This window comes from Coregonus clupeaformis, chromosome 29 (assembly GCF_020615455.1).
Source record: "Coregonus clupeaformis isolate EN_2021a chromosome 29, ASM2061545v1, whole genome shotgun sequence".
NCBI lineage: Eukaryota > Metazoa > Chordata > Actinopteri > Salmoniformes > Salmonidae > Coregonus > Coregonus clupeaformis.
The window spans coordinates 5,901,608-5,908,976 of NC_059220.1; the positions used below are offsets into that span (position 1 = coordinate 5,901,608).

General features: G+C 48.3%; 1 non-coding gene across 1 annotated transcript; it reads right to left on the reverse strand.

Annotated features, from left to right (window-relative positions):
- Positions 1–6,546: 6,546 nt before the first annotated feature.
- trnad-auc lies at positions 6,547–6,623 on the reverse strand. The gene has a single exon. It is a non-coding gene; the product is annotated as a tRNA-Asp (tRNA).
- Between the last annotated feature and the right edge of the window lie 746 nt (positions 6,624–7,369).

Here is a 7,369-nt window from a genome sequence, read left to right on the forward strand (position 1 = left end):
GTAGTGCAATAAAAACAACACAGAGTTACATATGGGGTAAAAAAATAACATAAAGTCAGAAATACAACAGAAAATATATATACAGTGTGTGCAAATGTAGCAAGTTATGGAGGTAAGGCAATAAATAGGCTATAGTGCAGAATAATTACAATAGTATTAACACTGGAATGCTAGATGTGCAAGAGATTATGTGCAAATAGAGATACTGGGGTGCAAAAGAGCAAAATAAATAACAATATAGGGATGAGGTAGTTGGGTGGGCTAATTTCAGATGGGCTGTGTACAGGTGCAGTGATCGGTAAGGTGCTCTGACAACTGATGCTTAAAGTTATTGAGGGAGATAAGAGTCTCCAGCTTCAGAGATTTTTGCAATTCGTTCCAGTCATTGGCAGCAGAGAACTGGAAGGAATGGCGGCCAAAGGAGGTGTTGGCTTTGGGAATGACCAGAGAGATATACCTGCTGGAGCGCAGACTACGGGTGGGTGCTGCTATGGTGACCAATGAGCTAAGATAAGGCGGGGATTTGCCTAGCAGTGATTTATAGATGGCCTGGAGCCAGTGGGTTTGACGACGAACATGTAGTGAGGACCAGCCAACAAGAGCGTACAGGTCACAGTGGTGGGTAGTGTATAGGGCTTTGGAGACAAAATGGATGGCACTGTGATAGACTACATCCAATTTGCTGAGTAGAGTGTTGGAGGCTATTTTGTAAATGACATCGCCGAAGTCAAGGATCGGTAGGATAGTCAGTTTTACGAGGGCATGTTTGGCAGCATGAGTGAAGGAGGCTTTGTTGCGAAATAGGAAGCCGATTCTAGATTTAACTTTGGATTGGAGATTCTTTATGTGAGTCTGGAAGTTGAGTTTACAGTCTAACCAGACACCTAGATATTTGTAGTTGTCCACATACTCTAGGTCAGACCCGTCGAGAGTGGTGATTCTAGTCGGGTGGGCGGGTGCTAGCAGCGTTCGATTGAAAAGCATGCATTTAGTTTTACTAGTGTTTAAGAGCAGTTGAAGGCTACTGAAGGATTGTTGTATGGCATTGAAGCTCGTTTGGAGGTTTGTTAACACAGTGTCCAATGAAGGGCCAGATGTATACAAAATGGTGTCGTCTGCGTAGAGGTGGATCTGAGAGTCACCAGCAGCAAGAGCGACATCATTGATATACACGGAGAAAAGTGTCGGCCCAAGAATTGAACCCTGTGGCACCCCATAGAGACTGCCATAGGTCCAGACAACAGGCCCTCCGATTTGACACACTGAACTCTATCTGAGAAGTAGTTGGTGAACCAGGCGAGGCAGTCATTTGAGAAACCAAGGCTATTTAGTCTACCAATAAGAATGCGGTGGTTGACAGAGTCGAAAGCCTTGGCCAGGTCGATGAAGACGGCTGCACAGTACTGTCTATTATCAATCGCGGTTATAATATCGTTTAGGACCTTGAGCGTGGCTGAAGTGCACCCGTGACCAGCTCGGAAACCGGATTGCATAGCGGAGAAGGTACGGTGGTATTCGAAATGGTCGATATGTAAGTCTCCATAGCTCTCTTCTCCTCTTGAGACAGAGGATACACATGGCTCCGTGGGAGCGCAACTCCTGCCTGGAGGTCTATCGCACAATCTCCCTGCCTATGAGGAGGTAACTGCGTCGCCCTCGACTTACTGAACACAATAGCCAAATCCTCATACTCGGGGGGAATGTGCAATGCGGGCACCTGGTTTGGACTCTCCACCGAGGTAGCCCCCACGGAAACACCTAAACATCGCCCCACACACTGGGCAGACCACTCCATCAGAGCCCTCTCCTGCCACGAAAAAGACGGGTTATGGATACTCAACCAGGGCATTCCCAGCACGACCGGATACGCAGGAGAGTCGATCAGATATAGCTGGATAATCTCCTCATGACCCCCCTGCGTACACATCCTAAGTGGTGCTGTGACGTCCCTGATCAAGCCCGATCCCAACGGACGGCTATCTAGGGCATGAACGGGGAATGGGACGTCAACAGGAAGAAGGGGAATCCCTAATTCTATTCCCAGCCGCGCCTGAATCTACTAGCGCCTTATGCTGGGAATGAGGTGCAACCTGTGGAAATCGCACAGGTATACAGAAGTGCGCAACAGAGAGCTCTGGGTAAGTGGGGCGCCTACTCACCTGGAAGGACTCCCCAGTGCGGAGCCTGTCGTTTTCTCCCCTAGGAGACCCTCCCCAGCACCTAGCCGCGGTGTGTCCTCTACGGCCACAGTTGGTGCAGAGGACGGCCCCCCTTGTGCTCCGACCCCTCCTCTCTCTAGCGCCAGCACCCCCGAGCTCCATAGGGCTCGGCTCTGAGGTGCCGGAGGATGGAATGGACGGACCCCCCTCGGAACGTCCGCGGGTAGCCAGCAGGGTGTCCAGCCTGATGGACATGTCCACTAACTGATCGAAAGAGAGGCTGGTATCCCTGCAGGCCAGCTCTGACGGACGTCCTCTCGTAGACTACAGCGGTAGTGATCGATGAGGGCCCGCTCATTCCACCCTGCATCCGCCGCTAGAGTTCGGAATTCTAAAGCGAACTCCTGGGCGCTCCTCCTCCCCTGCCGGAGGTAGAACAGACGCTCCCCCGCCGCTTTCCCCTCAGGTGGATGGTCAAACACAGCCCTGAAGCGGCGGGAGAACTCAGAGTAGGTGATAGTGGAGGCGTCTATTCTCCTCCACTCGGCGTTGGCCCATTCCAACGCCTTGCCGGTAAGACAGGAGATGAGGGCGGACACGCTCTCGTGTCCCGAGGGCGCCGGGTGTACGGTGGCCAGGTATAGTTCCACCTGCAGAAGGAAGCCCTGACACCTGGCAGCGGTCCCATCATAGGCCCTCGGGAGCGAGAGCCGAATTCCCTGGGTTCCGGAGCTTGAATGGGCTGACTGGCCGATGGTGATGGCACGGGAGGTGGAGTTGTGGGTGTCCCTCTGGTCTCCCATCGTTGAAGGGTGTTAATCACGTCCTGAAGGGCGGTCCCGATACGAAGGATCTGATCGTTCTGCTTACGGACCCTATCCTCCAGAGACTCAGGTGCTGCTGCGGCTCCTGCTGATTCCATCCTTATGGTGTGTGATTCTGTCAGCGGGTGCTGTAGGTGGGTGTGGTGCAGGAATCAGGCGCAGGACGCAGAAACTTAGTCCAAAAGACTTTAGTGAACACTCACTCATAACACGAGCCAAAAAGCCTGGAGGCGAGAAAATACGCACACAGGCGTAAAACAAAATGCGCACTAACCTGTGTGAGAACCCTCCCTAACGGAGGAGGAAAACAACGAAGCACTGACAACCAACAGTAGCGCACAAACACGACAGCAAGTACAATCACACACAACACCTGACAACCACAACAAGAACTTATAGGACACTAATGAACGCTAAACGAAAACAGGTGTACAACATCAAGACAAAACCAAACGAACATCGAAACATACAACAGTGGCAGCTAGTACTCCGGAGATGACGACCGCCGAAGCCTGCCCGAGCAAGGAAGAGAGGCAGCCTCGGCCGAAACCGTGACATACATAGGGCAGCAGCCTCTAAGGTGCAGGGTTGAGTAACCGGGTGGTAGCCGGCTAGTGATGCCTATTTAACCGTCTGATGGTAGCTGTTTTTCAGTCTCTCGGTGCCAGCTTTGATGCACCTGTACTGACCTCGCCTTCTGGATGATAGCGGGGTGAACAGGCCATGGCAGGTTGATGTCCTTGATGATCTTTTTGGCCTTCCTGTGACACCGGGTGCTGTAGATGTCCTGGAGGGCAGGCAGTGTGTCCCTGGTGATGTGTTGGGCAGACCGCACCACCCTCTGGAGAGCCCTGTGGTTGCGGGTGGTGAGTTGCCGTACCAGGCGGTGATACAGCCCGACAGGATGCTCTCAATGGTGCATCTGTAAACGTTTGTGAGGGTCTTAGGGGCCAAGACGAATTTATTCAGCATCCTGACGGTACTATGGTGTTGAAGGCTGAGCTGTAGTCAATGAACAGAATTCTTACATAGGTATTCCTCTTGTCCAGATGGGATAGGGCAGTGGGCAGTGTGATGGCGATTGCATCGTCTGTGGATCTGTTGGGGCGGTATGCAAATTGAAGTGGGTCTAGGGTGTCAGGTAAGGTAGAGGTGATATGATCCTTGACTAGTCTCTCAAAGCACTTCATGATGACAGAGGTGAGTGGTACGGGGCGATAGTCATTTAGTTCAGTTACTTTTGCTTTCTTGGGTACAGGAACAATGGTGGACATCTTGAAGCAAGTGGGGACAGCGGACTGGGATAGGGAGAGATTGAATATGTCTGTAAACACTCCAGCCAGCTGGTCTGCACATGCTCTGAGGACGCGACAAGGGATGCCGTCTGGGCCGGCAGCCTTGCAAGGGTTAACACGCTTAAACGAGAGCCCACAGTCCTTGGTAGCGGGCCGCGTCGGTGGCACTGTGTTATCCTCAAAGCGGGCGAAGAAGGTGTTTAGCTTGTCCGGGATCAAGACGTCGGGTGTCCGCGACGTGGCTGGTTTTCCCTTTGTAGTCCGTGATTGTCTGTAGACCCTGCCACATACGTCTCATGTCTGAGCCGTTGAATTGAGACTCTGCTTTGTCTCTGTACTGACGCTTTGCCTGTTTGATTGCCTTGCGGAGTGAGTAGCTACACTGTTTGTATTCTGCCATATTCCCAGTCACCTTGCCATGGTTAAATGGGGTGGTTCGCGCTTTCAGTTTTGCGCGAATGCTTCCATCTATCCACGGTTTCTGGTTTGAGTAGGTTTTGATAGTCACAGTGGGAATAACTATGCGAATATGTTGGAGACAGGTTTATTGTGAACTGCATAGTTTACATAGAACCACAGCGGACCTTTGACAAATAACTCTCAGTGTGAAAAGGTGCCCCATGGTCTGTTTTGTCAATGAGCTCAATGTATTCCAAACACTGATGATAACCAGATGATCCCAAAAATGTAGGTAGTAAACGATGCCTCCTCTGGCAGTTGGTAGAGCATGGCGTTTGCAACGCCAGGGTTGTGTGTTCGATTCCCACGGGAGGCCAGTATGAAAAATAAAAAAATAATGTATGCACTCACTAACTGTAAGTCGCTCTGGATAAGAGTGTCTGCTAAATGACTAAAATGTAAATGTATGTTCTATTGAGAACTGTCTGGGACTAGCTGTTTCCCTGTTTACTACTCAAATATATTTTACTTATTAAGTCAAAGACAAAATTAACTACAATACAATGGTCTGAAATATATTAGCATAACTAGGCTACACAGAACCACGGCGGACCCATAGCAAAATGAGAGGCTTTTCACCATATTAAAACGTGTCCCAGTGCAACATGCCTATCTCTGCCCGCTGGGGCGTGGCTTACGGAGCGCACTTTGAAATAAGCGCTCGTTTCGTCACGTACCAACTGATCAAGTTCTCACCACACCGGCTAGACCAAAACGTTACTTTTAGTTGCCTGGCTTGCTAGGTTGACATTTCCTGAATTAATTTTTAAACGGATGGTTTTATTGGTGTTAAATTAGAGAAAGTATGCTATTTGGAGCACCAACATGCTGCAGAGGCTGTCATTTTGTGTTTATACTTTTTCATAACGACAGCGACAAGTTTGATGTCGGACGACAATAGAATGTTCCTCCCTACTACAGTTGTCTACAGACGGACTGTAAACCAGCCTTATTTATAATTTTTTGCATTGACATGAAATCAGTCAAACCACCTCAAAACAAGTCTTGGTATCGAGAACAAGATGAAACGAGCCACTTACGATTCCCTACATGGCAGTTTCTTGTCATTGCTGGCCAGCCAGAATCACAACTCACGGACTTCTGCCCCACATTGAAGAGTGTGCATTGTTTTTGTGACTTAGTTTGTCAGCAAACCCATCTATAGCTAATGTAGTGTATGAAGAATTATGACTTTGCTAATGTTTTCAAGTGGAACCTGAGAGGATGTTTATTCAGTTTTAGAGGGATCCGTTTTAGAGTGACACCCCATAGAACAGAGGAAGTCTGTTGGGTGGAGACAGGTGATTGGTCAGTATGGGAAACCACCCATATCCTGGTAAAGATTATATAAGTACTGGGTAGAGACAAAGAAGATCAGAACAGACATATTCTTTTGGGACACTGTTCTCCAGATGCTGCAGACGTCTGTAAACTTATGCTGAAATCTTGTGATATAAATAAAACTTATAATCAAAGTACAGTATAAGCGAACTCCTTGGTTTCACAGCATAATTAGCAACGTTAACTCGACACTACACTAACTATTTGGCCTAGCATAGCTACTGCCAAAGCCATTCTTCCGCGGATACTACTGTTTACCAAATTAAAGCCAAATAAAGAGCTACGAATAATGTTTCTATGAAAGATAGGTATGCCTCAAAGATTTTTTGGTCAAAGTTGAGAATTTCAGCTAACGTTAGCAGCTTTAGCTACACTACTTATGTGAACATGATTTACATTTTAGTCATTTAGCAGACACTCTTATCCAGAGCGACTTACAGTTAAGTGAGTGCATAAATTTTTCATACTGGCCCCCCGTGGGAATCGAACCCACAACCCTGGCGTTGATAGCGCCATGCTCTACCAACTGAGCTACAGGAGGGGACACTCAACACACTACCACCACTGTCATATTTAAAAGGCAGTGCTTATGTCCAGATGGTCAGATGTATTGAGGTTGAGGTTTTAATTCACTAACCTGCTGCTCTCTTTTCTTCCAGGTGGGCACAGAGTTCACCACCATCCTGTATAACTTCATGTGTAACTCCAGCTGTGTGGGAGGCATGAACCGTCGCCCCATCCTCATCATCGTCACCCCCCAGTGTGTGATGATGACACAACCTTCAAAACTACAATGTCTTTCAGCATTATTACAGTAACTATTTATTGTGTAGTATATGGTACGGATCTATCTCAAACGTTTTAATTAAATTAATAAAATCTTATCGAAAATACTCACAATTCAACCGTCTACATATGTTTTTGCTCTTCCAAAGCGTTAGATGTCGCTGTGAGACAGATTTGAACGTGTTTCTTCTTCTTCTTTTTGGCGAATCTCCCGCTCAAGATTCCGGGCTTCGCGGGCTTCCTGGACTTCCTGGCAACCGTCCTTCGATACGAACTGTGAAGGAAGCGAAGCGCTTCTGGCTCCTACATGACAATAACATGGAGCTTCGAGAGCCAACTTCTCCCGCGGACGAGGCAGATGTCAGCAGAGTAAGAAATGTTCATTTAGTTGTATTAGCTACAATAAACGTCAATCTTTGCGTGCGCGAAGTTGCAGCCACGGAGGTTATAAAATAACAGGGAGTTTAGCCGAGACAAAAGCGGAACAACCACTGATTAACGTTAG